This window comes from Macrobrachium nipponense, chromosome 19 (genome assembly GCF_015104395.2).
Source record: "Macrobrachium nipponense isolate FS-2020 chromosome 19, ASM1510439v2, whole genome shotgun sequence".
Classification (NCBI taxonomy): domain Eukaryota; kingdom Metazoa; phylum Arthropoda; class Malacostraca; order Decapoda; family Palaemonidae; genus Macrobrachium; species Macrobrachium nipponense.
In genome coordinates, this window is record NC_061088.1 from 29,014,960 (window position 1) to 29,039,855 (window position 24,896).

General features: G+C 42.5%; 1 long non-coding RNA gene and 2 other non-coding genes across 3 annotated transcripts in view; all 3 read left to right on the forward strand.

Moving 5' to 3' along the window:
- The window catches only part of LOC135212814 (uncharacterized), a 508,471-nt gene that overhangs the window by 452,157 nt on the left and 31,418 nt on the right, over positions 1 to 24,896 (forward strand). Inside the window, exon 4 of the long non-coding RNA XR_010313994.1 lies at positions 16,450 to 16,512. This is a non-coding gene — a long non-coding RNA (uncharacterized LOC135212814). The remainder of the gene's footprint in view (positions 1 to 16,449; positions 16,513 to 24,896) is intronic.
- Positions 4,419 to 4,581, forward strand: LOC135219393 (U1 spliceosomal RNA). The gene has a single exon (XR_010315432.1). It is a non-coding gene; the product is annotated as a U1 spliceosomal RNA (small nuclear RNA).
- On the forward strand, positions 23,688 to 23,847 carry LOC135219360 (U1 spliceosomal RNA). Its single transcript, XR_010315422.1, has one exon. It is a non-coding gene; the product is annotated as a U1 spliceosomal RNA (small nuclear RNA).

Consider the following 24,896-nt stretch of genomic DNA (forward strand, 5'->3'; position numbering starts at 1 on the left):
CGATGGAGACGACTCATTCGCAATGGCGACCCCATATAAATGTGAGTTTAAGCTAGGAAAAGAAGAAGATATCGTTATTGGAATTGCTACCGCAACACATCTCATTGACCGGAAACGATCCCTTACATACATCCTCATGGAATGTCATAATCAACATCTCTGAAAAATAGTCCAAATCTCTGAGTAATCAACTCCGAAAGGAAAAAATCAGCAACCGGACTCATCACAGCATTATCAGCAAAAATCCACCTGTGAACACCTCACTGTGGCTTGAATCGCACATATAGATTTGCCTAGTCAGACTTTTAACCTCAGAAATCATTATTCTCCAAATAACCCCAAAAATTTCTATACTGACACTATATAACCACATTTCACAAATTATCTCTAGGATATCATCAAAGGTGCCTTAAAAATTGCCCTTAAAAACATAACTCCCCCATGATACTACCCCAAGTATATAAAACCACAATGCCGTAGTGCCACCCCCAAGAGCCACAACACCAAAAGGAACCACAATACCCCCCTCTTTGCTCGAAAAACCCACAGATCACCACCAAAAATCCACCGTCAAAGATTATAGCCACAAAAGAAAAACTCAGCTCAGCCAAAAAAAATCCACCAAACCCCCCAAAAAAACACAAAAATTAAGTACCAAAACCCCATACACAGGAATTATCACATATTGATCATCACGTTTCTCAGCTATAATTGTTGTTGTTGTATTAAGCCACACTTCTTGTTGGCACGGGCCTTTCCCTTGTTCGGCCCGTAGGTGATCTAAAAAGATTCATTAGGTTCATGGTTAGTTTTATGAAATTGGAAATATTTTTAGTTGTAGAGATAGGAGTGAACAGGGGAAGGATGATGGTGTCAGTAAGAGACGGCCATCATGTCATATTGTAGTAGAAGTTTGAAAAAACGTAAGGCTTTTGAATATTAGAGAAACTGCTTGAGGTGGGGTTGTCCAACCTTACTCCCTTGGGTCCCAGCGGAGGATTTTAGTGATATGTAAAGTTTAGAAGAATGATAGTGGATGATGTGGATAGAGCCTTACAGTGAGGGGATGTGTTGAGGGTGATTGATGTTACTTTAGCTTATTTATCTTGGTGGAGGTAGGTTGTAGAGCACCTGGGCATGCTCTTTTAAGTTTTCAATGATCGTTTTTGTGACTGTGGCAGCTGCATGCTCAGCATCTTGTGCAAGTACTTAAATTTGTGCTGCACCTCTTAGCTGTGCTATTTCTCTGCACTCCAGCTGGTAGTGAAGGAGTGGTTGCTGTGTTTCTTCTTGACAGTGTTCACATGGTCTGACACTGTTTTCCACGATTTCCCAGCAGGCTTTGTATCCTAGCCTGAGTATGTGGATGATCACAGCAAGTTTTCTTGGTGTTTGCCTGTCTATGGGAGGAGGCACTAGGTCGGTCGACCTCTTATACCATCTGTCAGACGGTGAGTTCTTTTCTACCCACTCACGATGGTCTATTAGCAATTTTTCTTTGCAGAGTGGTTTCATTGCATTCTTGATTTGTTGCAGTGCAGTTGTATATGTATTTGCACTCTGTCAATGTGCTTTGTACTTTTGGCTAGCTCATCGGCCCTCTCGTTGCCTAGAATTCCTATGTGACTGGGTATCAAGTTTAAGGCGACAGGTCTTCCTCTTTCGCTGTGCTGGTGCAGCAGTGTTTTAATTCCAGCCAGAAATTCGCCATATTTTCAAACCAACTTTCCATGTAAAATATTGACCTCTAAATCTTAAGCTAAAACGCCACAGTTTTCGCATAATAAGAAAAAAACAGTAGAAGAAATAAAAGAGAAAAAAAAACATTAAAAACATTTCACCACCAATTCGCAAAAACCAGACAGCTAAAAGTATACAATTGCTCGACAATATATCAATCACCACAACTAATTCTTTTCAATTTGATATATGTGTAAGGACAACGCTTTTTCCCTATTTTCATCGAACTCAATCATCAAGTCACGTTGTTCTTACTTCCGTTCTGATAGAGCGTTCCGCGGCCTTTTCGCCGATGTATATACATGCAATTCCATTATTTGTACGCTTTATTATATCTAAATGTATGTCTGAAAGAAAACACAAATTTACTGTCCCTCAGAGTCATTTCTGTTTGCAGTGCGAGACTGCGACTACATATCCATCCGCACCTGTCTATGTCAACCCAGTTGTCTGTAAATAAAATTATCAGTACCCAGCTACCTGTCTTAATCTCTGGTCCTCACAACTGATGACCTCTTGGAGTTGGTGGCACAGCGGTTTTTAGGCCCAGCCTTTAACGGACTATACGGCCGCTCACCTTCAGAGAACCTTTAACGGACTCAATATGGCGCCACAGTTTAGGTCTCTGAAAACTCCACTGCGAGGACGACACCAACGCCATTAACAGACTAATCACGGCACTGCTTCCAGCGTGTTTTGGCGTTATTTCGAGGACGGGTAGCTGGGTGCTGGTCACCCAACACAAAATTCAGGCGGCGGTTCAGAAACATCAATCCGACGTCGCTGCCTCCTTTGCCTCGCCCGGGGGACGCCAGATATCTTCTCCGACCCGCCGAACCTGCAGGGCGGGCCTCCTTGTTCTTCCCCCCGCGCCATTGCCGCACCTGCGAGTCCCCAGACGAAATCTCCTACCTGCCGACTCCGCTGCTATACCCAGGGATGTTCTTTACCCACCCGACGTCGCTGCCTGTGGGCCTCCCCTGCCTGCTGATGCTGCTGTTATAGCCAGGACGTGCTTTACCCACCTGACGTCGCTGCCTGTGGGCCTCCCCTGCCTGCCGACGCCGTTGACCTACACACCGAGGGACCTGCTTTACCCACCCGATGTCGCTGCTGCACACGTGGGCCTGCTCGCCCCCTGACGTCGCTGCCTGTGGGCCTCTTCAAACCCTCGACGCTGCCGGGTTATTCCTGGGGCTTGCTCGGCCTTCCTGACGCGTCGAGCTACACCTGTGAAACTGCTCACCCTTTCTGACACCGCCGCCTGCAGCCTCCTCGGCCCACCGACACCGCTGCCACGCCTGTGGGCCTCCCCTGCCTGCCGATGCCACTACCTGTGGGTTTCCTCTACCTGCTGACGCCGCTGCTTCACCTGTGGTTCTGCTCTGCCCGCGGGACGCTGCTTGCCGCGCTGGGACTTCCTCAGCCCAAAACCTATGCCGCTGCCGCACTTTTGGATCCCCACGCCGTCCCACTCCACCACCACACACAATGCAGCTCTCTCTCGCAGTCTTGGTCGCCCGGCATACAGTAGAACCCCCCAGGCTACCGCCAGGGAGGCATCCTGTCAATCAGCAAAACCGAAGGACTACACTCGAGGACACCCCACATCAATTGTCACAGGACACGGGGGCGCCCCCTGCCTCCAAGATTGTCATCCAATAATTACTCCATAATCATTGTCTTGGGGCGGAGTATTTGTAAGGACAACGCTTTTTTCCCTATTTTCATCGAACTCAATCATCAAGTCGCGTTGTTCTTACTTCCGTCTAGATAGCGTTCTGCGGCCTTTTTGCCGATGTATAACACATGCAATTCCATTATTTGTACGCCTAATTATATCTAAATGTATGTCCTGTAAGAAAAAACACAAATTTACTGTCTCAGAAGTCATTTCTGTTTGCGGTGCGAGACTGCACTACATATCCGTCCGCACCTGTCTATGTCAACCCAGTTTGTCTGTAAATAAATTATCAGTACCCAGCTACCTGTCTTAATCTCTGGTCCTCACATATGTGTTAATTTCAACCGACCTGTTTTTTCCTATAAGACAACAAATCTGTTTCCTCCCACCCCCCTTTTTTTTTTCTTTTTATACTGGTGATGAATTTGCTCAAAGTGTATTTTTGTTTCGATGTCTTTCGAGATTCGATGGACATTGGGAAGGTTTTGTAATAACGTGAGCGAGGTTTTTGGGTTTTTGTGAGTTAAGCCCTAGAGAGAGAGAGAGAGAGGGAGAGAGAATGAGGCGAGTGTTTGAGAGAGAGAGAAAGAGAGAGGTACCTGTTCCAGCTAAGGATAGGCCAAGAAGTATAGTAGCCTAGGCCAATGAGTTACCTTTATATTAGCCTATGATTTGAATTGTTATGTATAGGCTAGTCTGAGTTAATTGTCCTAAAATGAATGGTAGCCTCCGAATGTTTAAGTCAGGACAATTGGCACATCAGTACTGTATACATATGCAGTATGGTAAAGACATGAGTAATAACAAGAATATTATCATTAAATATTCACACAATACAGTGAAATATAAGATAACTTAAACATGAGCCTTAATGATAACTCTGTAGTGCGTGTACCAATTTAAAGAATTATTTTTGTTATAAAATTTCACTTGCAGGCTACATGTCCTCAGAAACATGTTAGCTAGGGTTCAGTTGGGTGGGTGGGTGAGAAGCATACTTACCTGGCACAGGGGACACCATGATCACGAAGGTGGTTCCCCCAAGGTGAGGCTCACCATTGCACTCCGGTGGTGCTGACCCTTGCGATTGACCCAAATGTGGTCAACTCGGGTGCGCAATTTTTGGTAGCGGGGGACTGCGTTCGCGCTATCCCCCTTCAAAGATTTAGTTGAAATAAAAATTTCATTGATGAGAAGTTAGTTTGGTTTATGAATGTCTATTACAGAAACTAGAAGCCAATGCCTGGACTTTGGTTTGGCTACAAAAGGTTGAGAGTTGAAGACAGCACATCTGCAATGTTTTCTTAATGCCATTCAAACTTTTCTGGAAATAGTGTGATAATCGTGTAGATCGGCATTTTTCTTTTGGCTTAATTACCAATTCCTCGTGTAAATGTGATTAAAGGAACTGATCACTGGTCACAGTGAAAAGACAATTGTCTATCACCTCCCTCCATTTGTCAGTACAAAAGAAAAACACAAGATCAAAACATTGTACTTGGACCCAGCTGGGTCCAAGTACAATGTTTTGATCTAAAAAAGGTACAATTTCAGGATTATCCTCTTAAGTTCAGGTTAATCCTGAGAGTGGACATATTCAAGTGTAGTGGCCTGCTGTTTGTTTTTAGTAGCAAGTGACTTCATATTTAGTTAATGTATGCATGCATATTGTGACAAAGTGCCCAAATATCTGGTTATTACTCGTACCAATAAAAAAAATAGTTTACTCATAACAGCCAGACACCTGAACCTTCATCACTGATAAAATACAACTTAGTGACTAAAGGCAATAGTGATCCCTTAAAAAGGTCCTCAATCATGCAAGAAATCAGACTTAAGTTCATTAAAAAAAAAGTGTACATAGACAGGTGCGGACGGATATGTAGTGCAGTCTTGCACCGCAAACAGAAATGACTCTGAGACGGTAAATTTGTGTTTTCTTACAGACATTCATTTAGATATAATAAAGCGTACAAATAATGGAATTGCATGTGTTATACATCGAGCGGAAAGGCCGCAGAACGCTCTATCGGATGGAAGTAAGAACAACGCGACTTGATGATTGGTTACAATGAAAATAGAGAAAAAGTGTTGTCCTTACAAATACTCCGCCCCAAGACAATGATTATGGAGTAATTATTGGATGACAATCTTTGAGGCAGGGGGCGACCCCGTGTCGTTGTGGCACTTGATGTGGGGTGTCCTCGAGTATAGTCCTTCGGTTTTGCTGATCGACAGGATGCCTCCCCTGGCGGTAGTCTGGGGGGTTCTACTGTATGCCGGGTGACCAAGACTGCGAGAGAGAGCTGCATTGTGTGTGGTGGTGGAGTGGGACAGGCCGTGGGGATCCCCAGGTGCGGCAGCGGCGTAGGTTGGGCTAAGGAAGTCCCCGGCACGGCAGCGGTGTCCCGCGGGCAAAGCGGAACCACAGGTGAGCAGCGGCGTCAGCAGGTCGAGGAAACCCACAGGTAGCGGCATCGGCAGGCAGGGGAGGCCCACAGGCGTGGCAGCGGTGTCGGTGGGCCGAGGAGGACTACAGGCGGTGGCGTTTGAAAAGGTGAGCAGGTTCACAGGTGTAGCATCGACGTCAGGAAGGCCGAGCGAGCCCCAGGAATAACGGCAGCGTCGAGGGTTTGAAGAGGCCCACAGGCAGCAATGTCAGGGGGCCGAGCAGGCCCACGTGTGCAGCAGTGACGTCGGGTGGGTAAAGCAGGTCCCTCGGTGTAGCAACGGCGTCGGCAGGCAGGGGAGGCCCACAGGCAGCGACGTCTGGTGGGTAAAGCACGTCCCTGGCTATAGCAGCAGTGTCGGCAGGCAGGGGAAGCCCACAGGCAGCGACGTCGGGTGGGTAAAGCACATCCCTGGGTATAGCAGCGGCGCTGGCAGGCAGGGGATTTCGTCTGGGGACTCGCAGGTGCGGCAATGGCGCCGGGGGAAAAACCGAGGAGGCCGCTCTGCAGGTACGGCGGGTCGAGAAGGTATCTGGCGTCCCCTGGGTGTGACAAAGGAGGACCGCGACGTCGGATTGATGTTTCTGAACCGCCGCCTGAATTTTGTGTTGGGTGACCAGCACCCAGCTACCCGTCCTCGAAAATAAACGCCAAACACGCTGGGAAGCAGTGCCGTGATTAGTCCGTTAATGGCGTTGGTGTCGTCCTCGCAGTGGAGTTTTCAGAGACCTAAACTGTGGCGCCATATTGAGTCCGTTAAAGGTTCTCTGAAGGTGAGGTCGTAATTAGTCCGTTAAAGGCTGGGCTTAAACCGCTGTGTCACCAACTCCGGGAGGTCACCAGTTGTGAGGACCAGAGATTAAGACAGGTAGCTGGGTACTGATGATTTATTTACAGACAAACTGGGTTGACATAGACAGGTGCGGACGGATATGTAGTGCAGTCTCGCAACGCAAACAGAAATGACTCTGAGACGGTAAATTTGTGTTTTCTTACAGACATTCATTTAGATATAATAAAGCGTACAAATAATGGAATTGCATGTGTTATACATTGGCGGAAAGGCCGCGGAACGCTCTATCGGATGGAAGTAAGAACAACGCGACTTGATGATGGTTACAATGAAAATAGGGAAAAAGCGTTGTCCTTACAAGGTCATCACTCCAACAAAACTTTAAGAGTCTAAGTGTTGTAAACATTTCCCCCTAACTCACATCAGGAAAATTGAAGAAAAACAGCACAATTTTTCACTGAGGCTGGAACCTACACAAGTTAAATGAAATCCTATCACTGGTGATCAATAAATGAAACAATGTTATAAAAATTTTGGGTAGTTTACAGATCCGCAGCAGATCCTACACTTCCAAAACTATTACCCCAAATAAAAAAATGCGTAGAATGAAAGTTGTCCAGAATTCCAAAATGTACCCAAAAAGTCACTTATCCGACCAATTTACTCCAAAATGCCATCCGCCGATATTTCCCATGAAACGTCACTTTTTCCAAGTACCCACTTGATGTGAACAGTGATACGGCGATCAGAGCTCCCATAGTTCTTGAGATGGCCGCAGTCAGGCGCTGTACGTCGGCCCACCCCCAATGAGGGAATTTTAAATCAAACCAATCCTGTATCAGGTTGACCAGGTCAATCCCAAGGGACATGGATTAACTTCCTGCCAACCAATAAAAAACGTGGTCCAATGAATATGATTCATACACTCATACCTGCACACACAGAATTCGCTCTTTCCGTTGTCACCGCCGTCATGGAGGACACACGAAGTATTGTTCCTTAAAAGTGTAACAGGAGACGAGTTTGATAAATATGCGCATTTGTATTTTAGTATTGTGATCGAGTTTGTACGCAACACCGACAAATTTATGAAGTGGTTGTATAGAGAAGGTTTACTTGCGAACTATTAATTCGGGGTTATGTACAACGTGCAACATAGGAAGCCGACGGTTCATGAAAGATGGGACCAGCAAGGCCACAGGCCGACCTATATGCATGTGGCGCTGTACAAACAGCAAGTGTGGGAAGAAGGTATCAGTTCGGCACGGGTCATTTTTTTAAAAGTCGCGTTTGTCCCTAGAAACAATTATTATTAATATTTTGTTTCACTAAGAAAATACCACAGTGTGTTGTAAGGGATTTTGTTATGCCTCTAGCACCTAACTGCCATGGTGGATAGGTATAATTTTTGTAGGGTATATGTTGCCAAATCCTGTGTGCTGATAATAAGAAAATCATGGTCCTGGTCACATTGTTGAGATCGACGAATCTAAATTTGGGAAACGGAAGTACAACCGTGGCCGAAGGTGGGAAGGATCTTGGGTGTTCGGTGGCATGACCGACAGACACGTGAGACCTTTTTCAAGGTGGTTCCTGACCGTTCTGCTGAAACTCTGCTCCCGGTGTTGCCTGATAATGTACTTCCAGAAACCACAATCGTATCTGATTGCTGGGAAGGCGTACAGCAAAGTCCGGGATCATTATTTTGCGCGATAATGTCGTGAAACCACAGCGTTAACTTCGTTAGCCCAGACGACCCGAATGTTACACACGAACACTATGGAATCACAGTGGCGGAATTGCAGTGGCGTGTTCTTAAACAGAGCGTGCTACCGAGACACGGTATGCAGAAAGAAACTTTACGAAAGCTATTTTTCTATGAACTGTATCCAGAAGCGGTATCTTCAAAATGTTCCGTGTCCATTTCAGGCATTTCTGAATTTGATCAAACGTGTCTATCCGCTCAAAAGCTGCCTGACATCCCCCATCTCAGATTTGATTTCCCGGTCCGAAAACAATAATACCAGGACCACTTCTACTAGCGAGGACACGTGATCCCCCCACCCGTTTCAAAGAGGCCGAGAACTGATGCCTTCATGTACCCCTTTATGGTCGTCGGACAGCTGTGACTTTGAAAATTAAATAAGGTAAGTTGTATATTAATTTTTGTTATCCTAAACTAGTGTTTCGGTTAGTTCGAAGCCAGTACCGAAGCACATGTTCGAACAGATCTATCAGCCTGACATTGGGCACGTAGGAACATGCATGATGCCACCATTTGTATGTACATTAGTTTTTCAGTTAGTTCGAAGCCGGTACTGAAGCACATGTTCGAACAGTAAGGTCGTGGCGGATCAAGTGAGGTGTTTAATGTTACAGTTATGAGGGAATTTATAGCCTAGGCTAGTTGTGTTTTTTTTGTATGTACTGTGGCTAATTCTCTGTAACCCCTGTGGCTAGCGCGCGCAGCGCAACATTACCTCTTGCCAGAACATACCGAGCTTGCCAATAATCTTTAAATATGCGGATAAGGCGCGAAGCGCTGTTCGTCACGGCCTTACTGTAACCCCTGTGGCTAGCGCGCACACGCGCAACATTACCTCTTGCCAGAACATAGGACCTTGCCAAGAATCTTTAAATATGTGGATAAGGCACAAAGCGTCGTTCCGCCACGGCCTTACTGACAGCACACATAAACATATTCAGCGTTAACAACTAATTTATCATGTTTTTGTTAAAAATAACTGCTGCTTCAGCACTTAATCTTATAAAGAGTCTCTCTATCTCTTCTCTCGCGCCTCTTTTCCTCCTAACGACGTTTCCTCCTGACGACAGGACATTATCAAGCGATAACTGCTGAGGGACTGAATTCCAGTGGCGAGTCCTTCTCCTTTTATCGTGGTGTTGCGAGCTCTCCAGTACGGTCAGAGTTCACTTCTCCGGTAGGTCGAGTTTTTATTGGTTTCCCGGGAAGGTGACTCATACGGCGGGGCGTTGACTAGTCTTGCAGACCTTCTCAGGTAGGGGGTATCACGGGAGCCTCTTGATTGGCTTCTACCTGCGTGACGTCACCCCCCTGGTATTGTTTCTCATGTCTGGTGTTCGTTCCATGCGCGCTGGTACTTTCGTTGGGGAGAGGGGTGTGTCCTCCTCTCACACGTCGGTATCAGGCGAACGTTCTTGGGTGGTATTGAGGGAGGCTTTTTCTTCGAGGATGAGCAGCGCTCTAGGAGACGCAGACTCGTGGGGTCAGGTGCTCTCCCGATGATCTTAGTATTCCTGACGATGTCGTCTCTCTGTGATGTTTCTGCGGTGTACTGCAAGGGCGTGCTGCCTAATGGCGCCCTCCTGGGCGTGGCAGGAAATCCTTTTTGACAGGCGCATCGTCGTCATGCCGATGTAAATCCCAGGGCATCCTTGGGCGGGGCATACGTATCGGTAGACGACGTTGGACTGCTTCAGGGGGTCTCCTGCGGTGGGGAGGGGTTGTTCTTCATCAGGAGGTCTTTCGTACGCCGATTCTTGTAGTAAATAATGAGGGACACTCTCTTTCCTTCCTCCATGGGGCGGACGTGTTCCTCTATTATTTCTTCATGGCTGCTTCTTCTTCCTTGTATTGGTGGTGCATGAAGGCTTTATAGAAAAGTTTGATATCCTCGGGGCGGAATGTTCCTTCTCTCTTCCTCCGTCATGTACCACTTGTCAAGGGCGGCTCGAGTTTCTCGGTTTACGAGTTTGTTCGAGTACCCATTGTTAATTAGCATCTGGGCTGCTCGGTCGAGTTCGAGTTGGTGTGTCCTGCCACGTCGAACAGTGCGAGAGGGCCCTCCTGACGAAGGCCTAGACGGTGGTGGTCTTGAACCGCGCAGGACACTCGCTATCACCATTCAGACAAAGTCCGAGGTTCGTAGCTTTGGTGTAAACGGTCGTCGCCAACTTCTGATTCGTCTTCGTGACAAGGACGTCGAGGAAGGGGAGCCGATCGTTGCTGCTGTACTCGACAGTGAAGTTGAGTGCGCTGTTCTGCAGGAACTGCTGCCGAAGGGCTTCTACCCTCATCCTCGCAGTCGGCTTGCACGAAGATGTCATCGATGTAGCGTGCGTATGTGCGGGGACATCTGTTGCGAGAAGACCCTTTCTTCCACTTCTCCCATGTAGAAGTTAGCGAAGAGACTCCTAAGGGGGACCCCATCGCTACGCCGTCCTTCTGGCGGTACATCTGTCCTCGGTGGTGGTGAAAGGGGCTCTCTTCGTACAGATATCCAGCAGGGTTCTTAAGGAGTCTTCTGGGATGTTAGGGGGTCTCATATCGGGATTCCTATATACCCGCTCCATGATGATCCCTATCGTCTCGTCGACTGGGACGTTGGTGAATAGGGATCAACGTCTAAGGACGCCATGGTTCCCGCACCGGGGGAGTCGCGGATCTTCTCCAAAAATTCCACCGATGAGGTGAGGCAGTACCTGGAGGGGATATAGGGGGTCAGAATTTTTATTAAGGCGTTTGGCCAGAGCGTAAGTCGGGGCGGTGTTTGGCTGATGATCGGACGTAGGGGGTTGCCTTCCTTGTGGGTCTTCACTTCCCGTAAAGGTAGCCGAGGCTGTAGTCACCTTGGATGGGCGGGAGGTGTGTGGCATTCGTAGCGGCATTCACGGCTGCGATGACCCCGGTTGGCGTCGCGTTTGATGTCTTCCGTAGGGTTCTTCGTAAGTCTCTCGAACTTAGAGACATCAGACAAGATGGCGTCGAGTTTCTCGAAGTATTCCGAGGTGCTGATGAGCACGAACGCGGCTGTCTTGTCTGCACGCCTTACGGTGATGTCTTCTTTCTTCTTCAGATCTGCGGCTGCCTCCTTCATCTCTTTGGTGTAGATACCGCTCGAGTATGACCCCCTGTCCGTAAGGGCCTCTGCTAGCAAGAAGAGGTTGAAGGGCGTCCGTCGTTGTTTAGGATCTTCTTTGCTTCCAACTGCTGAATCGAGTCGAGGAGCATCTCAATCTCCAGGCGGGTTTCTCGTGTTTCTTCGGTTTTGACATGAAGTGGCAGTTTAGTCCGAGGTTTAATATGTCATTTTGTTCAGGGGTGGGCTGGTATGGAGTGAGGTTAATATACCTCTGTGTCTTTTCTTGAATGCGTAGACGAAGACGAATCAGAAGTTGGCGACGACCGTTTACACCAAAGCTACGAACCTCGGACTTTGTCTGAATGGTGATAGCGAGTGTCCTGCGCGGTTCAAGACCACCACCGTCAGGGCCTTCGTCAGGAGGGCCCTCTCGCACTGTTCGACGTGGCAGGACACACACCTCGAACTCGAACCGAGCATCCCAGATGCTAATTAACAATGGGTACTCGAACAACTCGTAAAACCGAGAAAACTCGAGCCGCCCTTGACAAGTGGTACATGACGGAGGAAGGAGAGAAGGAACATTCGCCCCCAAGGAGGATATCAAACTTTTTCTATAAAGCCTTCATGCACCACCATACAAGGAAGAAGAAGCAGCCATGAAGAAAACATAGAGGAACACGTCCGCCCCATGGAGGAAGGAAAGAGAGTGTCCCTCATTATTTACTACAAGAATCGGCGTACAGAAGACCTCCTGATGGAAGAACAACCCCTCCCACCGGCAGGAGACCCCTGAAGCAGTCCAACGTCGTCTACCGATACGTATGCCCCGCCCAAGGATGCCCTGGGAGTTTACATCGGCATGACGACGATGCGCCTGTCAAAAAGGATTTCCTGCCACGCCCAGGAGGGCGCCATTAGGCAGCACGCCCTTGCAGTACACCGCAGAAACATCACGAGAGACGACATCGTCAGGAATACTAAGATCACGGGAGAGCACCTGACCCACGACGTCTGCGTCTCCTAGAAGCGCTGCTCATCCTCGAAGAAAAGCCTCCCCTCAATACCACCCAAGAAGCGTTCCTGATACCGACGTGTGTGAGGAGGACCACACCCCTCTCCCCTAACGAAAGTACCAGCGCGCATGGAAACGAACACCAGACATGAGAACAATACCAGGGGTGACGTCACGCAGGTAGAAGCCAATCAAGAGGCTCCCGGTGATACCCCTACCTGAGAAGGTCTGCAAGACTAGTCAACGCCCGCCGTATGAGTCACCTTCCCGGGAACCAATAAAAACTCGACCTACCGGAGAAGTGCTCTGACCGTACTGGAGAGCTCGCAACACCACGATAAAAGGAGAAGGACTCGCCACTGGAATTCAGTCCCTCAGCAGTTATCGCTTGATAATGTCCTGTCGATCAGGAGGAAACGTCGCGTTAGAGAGAGAGAGAGAGAGAGAGAGAGAGAATTGTATAAGCAATAATAAATCAAATGACTCAACCGAATTTGACCATGCCCTTTGGTGCGTTGCCTCGCCAGTCTAAGCAACAACGAGAAAGCCGTCATCAGAAAGATAGAGAAGACTCTTTAATAATTATTAATAGTGCTGAAGCAGCAGTTATTTTAACAAAAACATGTCTACGAGAGGGTCTCCTTCCGGAACTAATTTATCAGTAATGCCTGTTAGTGGTTGCCTAGGCTAGTTGTTGTTACATGTAAAGTAGTGGTTCAAAGTTATGTATGCAAAGTAAGAGGTCCTAGCATTCTAATTTAATGTCGGTTTGTGGTAGCCTAGGCTAGTCTGCTGTTTTACATGTAGGCTAGTGGTTCAAAGTTCTGCAAAGTTAGGCTAAGGGCCCCACCGAATCCGTCGCGTCGCGTTTTTGCGTGCCGAAACCAACGGCTACGCGTTTTGTGCGTTTCGATCAAACTGTCATAGTTCAAACACGAGTGGCCCCACCCCACACGCCATGAGTGTGCGTGTGTCAGGTGCGTTACCGGACTGGACGCGCAAGGAACAAAACATTTTGTTTTTAGCCGCACGTGGACGTGCGTCTCCGAGCTGGGGTCCGCATGAAGGAAGAAATTGTGGTAGGCCTACAACAACCTGCATTTGAACCACCTACCCAACTTTGAGTTATAATCAATGTGATGATTTGTGGTATGATAAAGGATTAAAGTATTTTTTTATTATATTCTAATGGATCACATGTAAATATCTTTGTTGCAGAAGTTTCTGTAGCAAAGTGTTCAGTTCACACACAATTCTACGTATCTTAATTTTTGTATTAAAATAAAATGAAGTGCAACTTTAATTTCGAATCAGTAATCCTTCCCTCAGAGTTACTACAAGTTTCTTACGTTGATACAGATCTTCTGTAATTGGTATCAAATTTTGATATTCGAGATAATGGCACCCTCGTGAATTAAGTCAAAAGGTTTTCGGGGCATCCGACAATATTAAAAAAAACTTTTCTGGACGCTATCGTAACTTATGAAAGAGTTTTGCATATTCTCCACTCTTTCCTCATCTCAAGTTATGTCATAAGTCCAGATTTTCCTATTGTTCAACGCCTCTAATTTGGTTGACAGCACCGAGTCAGAGGAAAACCTTGCGCTCTCCCTTCATAACGGCAAGTACTGCTGAAGTTTTAATTGTCCGTCTTATAACCGTCACTCGTTTGTCTGGTTGGGCCACACCCGCAGAAGACGGACACGCTTGTAGACGGATAGCCGTGTTGGACTCACGCGACACGCCTGACGGATTCGGTGGGGCCTTAGCCTAAGGGGTCCTAGGCTAGCCTAGGTCAAACTTGCATGCAGAGTAAGGGCTGGTCAAACTTTGTATTCAGAGTAAAGGGTCAACCGTAACAAAACCGAAATATATACATTTATGTCTTGAAACCGGGAATTGAGAGTTCCGGCCACCGTGAAATCCGAGGCCGTTTTCCCCTCTCAAAAACCCCAGTTTCATACAATCAACATACGGTCAGATATATACATAGCTAAGACTCGTCGTCCCAGTATGTATATATCTGCCAGGTAAGTATGTATGAAAACTTATTGTATCATAACAATCTATCATTTTCCCACTGGGTCCCCCTTTACCGTTTGATGTTTTTCTAGGGTTTATTTCACCGGGTCAACCTAAAACCGTTGTTATTAGCAATTTTAATGTTCCCCCTTATTTCCAAATATGCATTACTTATTTTTAAGATTTTTTCACTTAAAATTTATAAGTGAAATTTCCCAAACTCAGGAAAATTTACTGTTACTTGTAAATAACACAAAGTTTGATTAATTCTTGAATTATTAAACAAAATCCAATCAAAATTAATTTAGCAGAAAATTAATTAATCCAAGAAATTGAATTATTCAATTGATCAAATAGATTCAAACTGTCAAGAAATAATTAAGAAATGAAAAGAAATATAAGGAAATTAAGTATGCAATTTAAATTATTAGGAAATTCCTAAGTTAACCAAACAAATTATTACAAAAAACATGAAAACACACAATGTGGAAAAGTACCAATTTTAACACTAAGATAAACACACACACTAAAAAAAAAAAACCCACACATGAAAAACAATATGCCAAGTACACTAGTTTGAATATCCCTTATCAGTCTTCAAAAATCCTTTTAACAATGGTTAAAAAATAAACTCACTTTACCTGGTATCAGTTTTTCCTTTTTTGCTGCAGCTTCCAAATTCCAAATCCACTGAAATTGGCCTGTTACCCACACACACATCATTTTTAAATTCCACAAATTACCACTATGTTCCATTACGAAATTTTTCAAAGTACAGTGACCATTTATCTCTTTATGCAATTACTTGTAAAAATATATTTCCCTCGGTCGGTAAGAGAGAGAGAGAGAGAGATAACTTTAGTATATCTCTACAGCACGTGATAAGTTTAAGAGTAAAACTGTTCCTAGGGGAGCAATAGATCAGGGAAACTTGACCCCAAAATGGATGGATGACATCAAAACAAAATTTTGAGAACTTGGCATTCTTCAATCTTACGATTAAGTCACTTCAAAAACAAGTGGGAGAGAGAGTGAGATTATGATTATAGTCAGCTAATGATTTCAGAACATATTGTCAATTCTCGTGAAGTCAGTTTCATCTGCTAAGTAAAGGATGTTTGAACGTCGAAAGATCTTGCGGAAACTCCGTTGTTATTTTTCCCTCGTGGCTTATACCTTTATTCATAATTCTCTAAACATGAAAGAAATTATTATAAATAACTATCGAAATAAGAGTGACATCACTTCCGAGATAGTGAACGTCATTAGTAACTACGCAAAATGTCCTGGCCATCGAAACATTCTAGAAGTTATGACGAAACACGATGCAACCAACACTTACGTTCTGGACATGAATGGCTGATGCAACTTTACGAAATACTGCACGTGGCTAAATGACTGTTTATGAAAAAGGTGAGGTGAGAAAAAGCAAGCCTTCTTATTAAAGCGTAGTTTAGCTGACTCAGAGTGTAGGATGCAGTTTCAGTCGCATGCAATGCACATGAGCAAATGGAATTTACAACATATTTCAACTATACATGAGGAATTTTCCATACCAGCAATTCAGATATTGTCATTGGATCAGCTGCACACTTTGTTTTCTTTACTATTTCAACCCAGACAAAACCAGTAACTACATTTGTACAGAAATTTAAAATTGGTTATGATCAGAAAAATTAAAGGTATTTTTTTTTTATTATTCCCAGATATAGTCTACCTTAAATCACTGTCTACTACTGTTCAATTTTGCCCTTTACCTTGCATCTTTGCTTTAAATACTCTATGGCTTATATTTCGATGAAATAACGAACTGTTAACAAATCTGTCTCTCTCTCTCTCTCTTAAATAGTCATTTGCAGAATATAAGTGTAAGAAATTAAGTTATCTCGTTTAACTTTCAGATAAACCATCGCAGCTCGAGAGCGTCTATTGCCCGAGTTCCCAAGGAAACTTTACATAGCCAAGTAAGATGTCATGATTTATGCTGTAGAGGACTGATACGGGAGGGAATTGTTATAAATATATTATTCTTACATCTGTTCTTATCTAGTCTTATGGGTTTCAACGGTTTTTGCCGGACAGACTGAAAACATTAAATTTTAGTTACAAACCATAGATTTGAAATTCTTATTTGGCTACAGTTGTCGCTCAAGTTTTTGCTGGTAAGCTTACAGAGAGCAAGGCGATTGAAGGCACCTTATTCAGTTCTATATTAAATCTTAATGCACTGGTAAAAATTAGTACTAGTCGAGTAAGACAGTTTTAGAATAACTTTCTTTTTGACAGTAAAATGGCCCAAACAAAAAGGTGTTTATTCTGTGATATTGATATAATTTTTAACACCACTCACAGCTGTCCCTTTAATTGGACACGCATTTACAGTTTAATAAATACCAAGGTTGCTTAAGGGCAGGAACACAAAGAGATTCACATTATGCTTTAATCCTACGTTTCGTGACAACATCGCCACATCTTCAGGGAGAATATGTGGAATCTACCCAGCGTCTTCTCAGGGTCAGGGCTGATTCCCATTGGGGCGTTAGTTATAGAACTGGGTGTAAGCTATCTAACCCAGAAACATTTTATACAAGGGATCACACCAGTAAATGTAAAAATACAATCAAATACGAAGATTTAAAATTATTGGCCAAACAAGGGAACTCAACAAACCATGATTTTGGAAACTCTGAACATCAAACTACGAGTTCCAACCTTAAACAACATTCCTCTGCTGTCCCCTTGTTTTTAGCCTAGATTTTCTGTCATTCCTTGTGCCTCTTGACGTTGTTTACTTTTAGTGTGTTTTTATCTTTGATGCTGAAAGGTTGGTTAAGTGTTGAGCTGTTTGTGGCTGCAGTTTCATGAATATATGACTTTTGCTTTTGATTGTATGGGTTGTTCTTTTTATGTATATATGTAATTTAGCTGAAATCTTTTAATGTTCTTCTCATCATTTTGTAAGTTGTTTTGATTTCTAGTCTCAGTTTTAGTCAAGTGTGCATGTAATTTAAGTGTGAGAGTTGTAATTTTACCATTAAACTGTTTTAACATTTTCAACATATTGGATCTTGTAACAGCTCTTTGTTTTATGTTAATACATTATATTTTGTTTTGAAGAAAATCCCTGAAGATGTGGCGATGTTGTCACAAAACGTAGGATTAAAGAATAATGTGAATTTCTTTGTGTTCCTGCCCTTAATATATATATATATATATATATATCATATATATATATATATATATATATATATATATAAAGATAAAGATTTATGCCACGAAGGAAAATAAACAACGGAGTATCCGCAAGACCTTTCGACGTCCAAACGTCCTTTACTAAGCAGATGAACTGACATACATGAGGAAAAAGACAAAACAAGACAAGATTCTTATAATGACAGATAGGGATTATAAAGAGATTAGTATCTAGAATGCCTTATTTTAATGGATTTGAAACCATTAAATCATTGTTAAAAGCTTTTAATGTCTACCTTGTTTTTTTCCTATAGTAACACTATAAAAGGAATGTTAATAAAAAATGGCCCCAGAGAAAGCAACAACATAATATATAAAATTCCATGTATGGATTGTCCCTCATTTTTATTTCGGATAGTTTAGCAAGGGCCTAGAGTAAGGCTAAGCCAGCATAAATATTCTGTAAAACTTGGCAAACATCTAATGCAATATTCATTCATTTAAGTGAAAACACTTTAATACAACTTACTTTTCATTGTAATTTTCAGTGTTAGTCGTGGCCTTTTTCATTTAGACCCTTGTATTTGTAACATGTTTAAGAATGACTTCAAAAGGTATAATTACAGACTTAAATAAAAATAGTTGCCTTAGAGTTATCTTCGTTGTAATGTATGCCTAACATGTATTGTGAATATATATTGTGAATATGGTTTTGTTTACCAAAGTTCTGAATAGCTGTCCACCTATAAATCCTTTAATTGTTTGTCCTTTGTATCTGAGATGATTGTCTTAAAACTTTTAATTGCACATTGTTTATGCTTGTTTGGAAGATTACTCATCTTCCAGGTTGTGGTCGGATTCTAGATACTAATCTCTTTATAATCCCTATCTGTCAGTTATACGAATCTTCTTGGAGTTTTTGTCTTTTTCACGAATCTTCTTGGAGTTTTTGTCTTTTTCCTGTGTATGTCAGTTCATCGCTTAGTAAAGGACGTTTGCATGTCGAAAGGTCTCGCGGATACTCCGTCGTTTATTTTCCTTCGTGGCATATATCGTTCCTAACTTTCATGATTCAGTTATATATATATATATATATATATATAATATATATATATATATATATATATATATATATTGTTACATTTATAGATCTCTTCGTCTACCCAGTAATTAATTCATTATTTTGCTTTGTAAAAACGGCAGCCATCTTCCTCCAAATATCAGCTGATTTCGGCGGGAAACCAACGCTAGCCATCCAGGGTTAAGAATTTCCTGTGAGAAGGGAGAATATAGTCTTTTGTCCAGCTTTAGGGACGTATCTCGAAGGGAAGGATGTAGGCAGACTGGTACTTCTTAGGCCTATATCTTAAGCTCTTTTTCCTGTGAACCCTCTGCTGGCTGTATGTTCTGTTTCCAGGATTTGTTTGCCCTGCTGCGTGGGGGTTAAGCTGACCCCAACACCAGGCAAGACACCTGCGAACTGTCCCAGTCGTCTCCAGACGTGACCTCGGACGGATGTCCGCAGCCAGCCTTCCCACAGTTTAGGCCTATCCATGGCGTACTGGCGCGCCAAGAGACCCAGACCTAAGACAAAGCCGGGCGCCACATTTTCTACAAAGATCCACTGAACACGGCATCCAGGTACGTCTTGAGAAACAGCATATTGCCAGTCCCTTACATCCTATTATCTATTTGATCCCATTTTCCCCAATTCAAACTTTATATCAGAAGAACTCATCCCTTGTTTCCTCTCACTGCCTCATGGCCGCATGCTTCCCCTTGTGTGATCGTCCCAGACAAATGAAGTCATTGCATACCTCAGTGAAACATTAAAGTTCCTTTTCCCCAGTGTTAGAGAACTAAAACAATTGAAATTGGGCAATAAATCCTTTTCTTTTATCTTTGTCTAATCTGGGATTCTTTTCCAGATTCCCTGAGCCACGTGTCAAGTCTATCTGCCCGCAAGTGTTGCATTACCGCAAAATTATGAAACCTAGCTTTCATTACTTTAATCACATTTTAGCCAGCTATCTATTTGTGAGAGATATATGGGTCCCAACGTGTGGACGCTGCATTTACTTTCTCCAGGCCAGTAAGGGCCTCTTGTAAATAAATAGCTGTAAAGTAATTGGCTGAGTTTCTGGCGACCTTTCCTCTAGAGTAAATTATCACTATAATCCTTTTTACGGTAAGTTCAAGTAATTTATTGTTTTTTCTTCTTCAACTATTCCTGGTTTTACGTATCGGAGCTCTTTCAAGGCCGGGCTCATACGTAAACTATATATATATATATATATATATATATATATATATATAGATATATAATATATATACATGTATATATATATATATATATATATATATATATATATATATATATATATAAAGGTTTTTTGCCACGAAGGAAAAAATCAAAAGCAAGATAGCCAAGTACTTTCGGTCCCGTTCGGACCCTCAGTAAAGGGTCCGAATAGGACCGCAAGTACTTGGTTATCTCGCTTTTTCATTTTTTCCTTCGTGGCAAAAAACCTTTATTTATACATAGCATCATGTTTTATATACTTCGTGATCAAGTTATTCACATATATATATATATATAATATATATATATATATATATATATATATATATATATATATACATACACATATATATATAATATCATATATATATATATATATATATATATATATATATATATATATATATATTATATATATATATATATATATATATAGGAGGTTATTGACGCATATGGGGAGGACTTATACAGACTAACATTATGGGGGATATAATGAGGATGTGGATCATGAGGTGAATAAACTGGTTAGTGGAGGATTGTGAGTATAATAGCAGGGTACAATATGTGTATATATATATATATATATATATATATATATATATATATATATTATACATATATTATATATATATATATATATATATATATATATATATATACACACACACACATATTGTAACCCTGGCTATTATACTCACAATCCTCCACTAACCAGTTATTCACCTCATGATCCACATCCTCATTATATCCCCCAATAATATTATCTGTATAAAGTATCCTCCATATAGCGTCAATAACCTCCATATTAGTATCAGTATCACCCGTGTTAACCTCAGTATAACCTATATCATTATTAGTATCACCCATGTTGACCTCAGTATCATGTAGCTCATTATTCACCTCAGTAGCTCAGACAATGATGAATAATTTGATCTGATAGCTACCTGACAATCATATACTGTATATTTTTCTTCTGTACAATGTTCCATTGTCAATCAAGAATTGAAATCAAGCAAGGACATAGAGAAGGATAAGTGTTTGGATCATTTTTTCTTGATAGTTACCCATAACTTTACTGTTTTGTAAATCCGTTTTCGTTTGTCTAGAAGTTGCAGAGGAAGTTGTTTATATTGCATAATCAATCATATTTTTTTGTGATCAGAAATTTTTTTATGGAATAATAACGGCACATTTTCGTAGATTTGTATCTGCTTTTCTTAAAGCAGATCTAATACTTATTGCTTGAAGTTTTAGTATAATTCAATTAGTACCTACATCCTGTTTCCTATTTTTGATTGTTGTTAATCCTATGGCATGTGATAAACATTTTGAATTGGAAAAGTTTCATTAAAATTTAAAACCAATTCATATGCTTTTATGAAACTCAAGAGGGAGCGCTTACAGTTCAGTTGACCACGGGTTTCGTCTGCTATGGAATATGCGGAGCAATACAAACAAGATGGCGGACGCTTGTTTCGGCGCCCGGTTTTAAAACAAAAAACCGAAACCTATAAAAACGATAATGGGGGACCCTTTTGGGAACCGGGGTTTTTGGGTGGGGGAGTACATGCGAGTAAATGAAAACGGTAAGGGGGGAGCCATTGGGAAACCGGGGTTTTTGGGTGGGGGAAACCCAGATGACGACAATGAACACGAAAAACAACAAAACCCTAGCAGACGAAACCCGTTGCCAAGTAAACTGTAGGAGCTCACGTACCAACAAAAATGTAGGAGGTCCCGTCCCCCGTTGTGTTAGGCTAACCAAACGACGGCAATGAACACTAAAAATCACGAAACCCAAGCAAAAAAAACCAGTGGCCAACTAAACTGTATGAGCTCCCGTTCCAACTAAACTGTAGGAGCTCCTGTTCCAAACTAAACTGTAGGAGCTCCCGGTGATCGTAACCAAACGAACCAACCTAACCAAACTTAGGCCGCGTGCCCTTACCTGCCGGGGGGCTTCGCCCCCCTGGACCCCCCAGTATAGTATATTAACAGTGATTGCTACCTAACCAAAGGAACCGACCTAACCAAACTAAGTCTGTATGTCCTTACCTGGCCGGGGGGCTTCGCCCCCCTGGACCCCCTGTGTAGTAAGTTAACAATATAAATATCTAACCAATATAACTTGTCCATAAATATGGCTGGCACCCGTATATCCTTACTGATAACTAAACAAAATGAATATTTCCGAGAATACATTGGTTAAAGTCAAGGCCACGTGTTTGCTCGAACACATGGACTGCGTTCGAACACGTGGACTTCTAGCGAACGTGATACTGCGTTCGAACACGTGGACTTCTAGCGAACGTGAATGTTCGGATGTGTTGAGCGTGCGCCTGACTTCAGCAAAGCGGAAATAACAATGGCGTGCTTAATTTTGGCAAAATAATTAGAATAACGTGCATTTACATTGATAACCTTACCTTGGAGATGTTGCTAGTCGTCCAGAAATATAGAACTTAATAAGAGAAATCCGAGTCGTTCAACTCTCTGGGTAGAGGATTTTTTTTTTCTTTCTTGGCGGGACGGTTGTTTCCGAGATGACCTGAACAAGGAATTTGTTTTCATTAAATAAACTAACCTAGGGATCGTTCGTCTTGACACAAAATGTATATGTCTTCCAGCGTGACGGGAACGGCGGCAGCGAACGCCACGTGTGCGGAACACGACAAATTCTCGGCAGAAGAAGACATGGTAGCTATGACGAAGCACTGACTGGCTGAGAAGCAGGCAACAGACTGAACTGAAGGGTCGAGGAAGGTCGGGCATGGTCCGTTCCAGGTACTAGTTATCCTAGCGGATAACTAGTACCTGGAAAATATGTATCGAAGAATGTAAAAAAAATGTAGGTCATACAGATGAGTTGGGCAAGGAAAGAAATATCGAATAATGGGGAAAAAAAGGAAAAAAATGTATCTCCTACAGATTATGTTGGCACGGGTAAAACTATCGTGGGCAACGAGTCAAAATATCGAATAATGAAAAAAAAATGGAAACTCCTGCAAGCATGGGAAAAAAAATAGAATAACGAAGGGAAAAAAATGGAGCTCTTACAGTTCAGTTGGGCATGGGTGAAAATATAGAATACTGTAAATTAAATTGGAGGTCCTAAAGATTAGTTGGGCAAGATTAAAAATATCGAAGAGAATCGGCTTTCATGTTGATGCATGTTCGGGTTCGGTCCTGTGGGTTGGGTTCGGGTTTGGTCGGCTGGGGTCGGGTTTGGTAGGCTGCGGGTCATCTGCGAGAACTACTTACCTTGGCGGAGGGATTACGGAACCGGGCAAAATGGTGTTACACGGTCCGGTCAACTGAACTGTAATCTACCCCTCAAGAGAACCAAAGATAATTTATTTTTTTCTTTCTTTCTCTTAACCCAGCGCGCCTTGTATTGGCAGTTTCTCTTGCTCGGAGCTGCCCAGAATCTCTGTATTATTGAGAAGTTTGATTTTATAATACAGTTTTCTGATGGTTCTAAATTTCTTTCATAAATAACAATTAGTTTCAATACAAATGGTCAAGATAATGGCTGTAGTTTACACTGTGCACTAATGAGGAGGATTTCCTTGTATAGAAACTTCATTTGCAGGCTACATGTCCTCAGAACATGTTAGCTAGGGTTCAGTTGGGTGGGTGAGAAGCATACTTACTGGCACAGGGGACACCATGATCACGAAGGTGGTTTCCCCCAAGGTGAGGCTCACCATTGCACTCCGGTGGTGCTGACCCTTGCGATTGACCCAATGTGGTCAACTCGGGTGCGCAATTTTTGGTAGCGGGGACTGCGTTCGCGCTATCCCCCTACAAAACACAATTAACGTAACATGTTGATGAATAATGATACTAGGTACCAGTAACATTCCATATTATGTGTAAGTCTCAAGAAGTGAACGAGAAGTCTTCTTAGGATGAAAGTCCCCATTGCCCTCCTTTCTTTCACTGTATAGTGGCAACTAGTCGGGTACCAAAATAAGATAAACTCCAATCATCCATGGTACTAATAAATCAACAGTTAATGTTGTCCTTATATTAATTTTGAAATATGCTGTAACCATATTTCAAGGATGTTTCACGTTTTTATCATTCTTTCTTCCATACTGAAGGTTGTCATTAGTTACATTTTCAGTAAATGGCCCAAGAACAGAAAAATTGATGTGAATGGTAGCCAAGAAAAGTATGGCAATTCCAATACCTTTAAAGATGTTATGACCCCAAAATAAACATCCTATAAACAGGAAAAAAGTAGTTGATGGTCATCTTGTACTTTTAAGAGAAAGTAACAACCCATCAAGTCAGATATATTAATTCATAGAAAATAGTCTTAAAAGTTCACTGTCATAAGTATTAAATCAAGTAAGACAACTTCTAAAACATATTGTGAAAATCATTAGCCCCTTCTTTGGAGTGAATTAACTGTATGGGATGAGTTTTAAAGAAGATAAATCAGTTTACACGGATGATTGTTATATCAAAATTAATATCCTGAAAGATGAGTGAAAGAATTCATTTTGCTTCAAAATTTTGAGTAGTCACCTGTGGCACATGAATCAGATGGTATTTAATTTCTGAAAGTACTCTCTGGTTGAGTTTCTGATGCTTCACGCCTGGTTCAGATTATCATAAGAATACATTAATTGATTGCTGTGACTATATGCTTCATGTGAATATAACTTCCAAAGTGATGTGAATAGGATGTAAATGTACTGTTTCAAGTTTATCATTGAAAACACATGATAGAAATACGTTAACAGTATTTACTTTGGGACCAAAATGATTGCTAGTTCCACAAATAAAAGATTAACAGATCCTTGACAATGTTAAGGTATTCAACAATTTCTTCAAATAACAGTT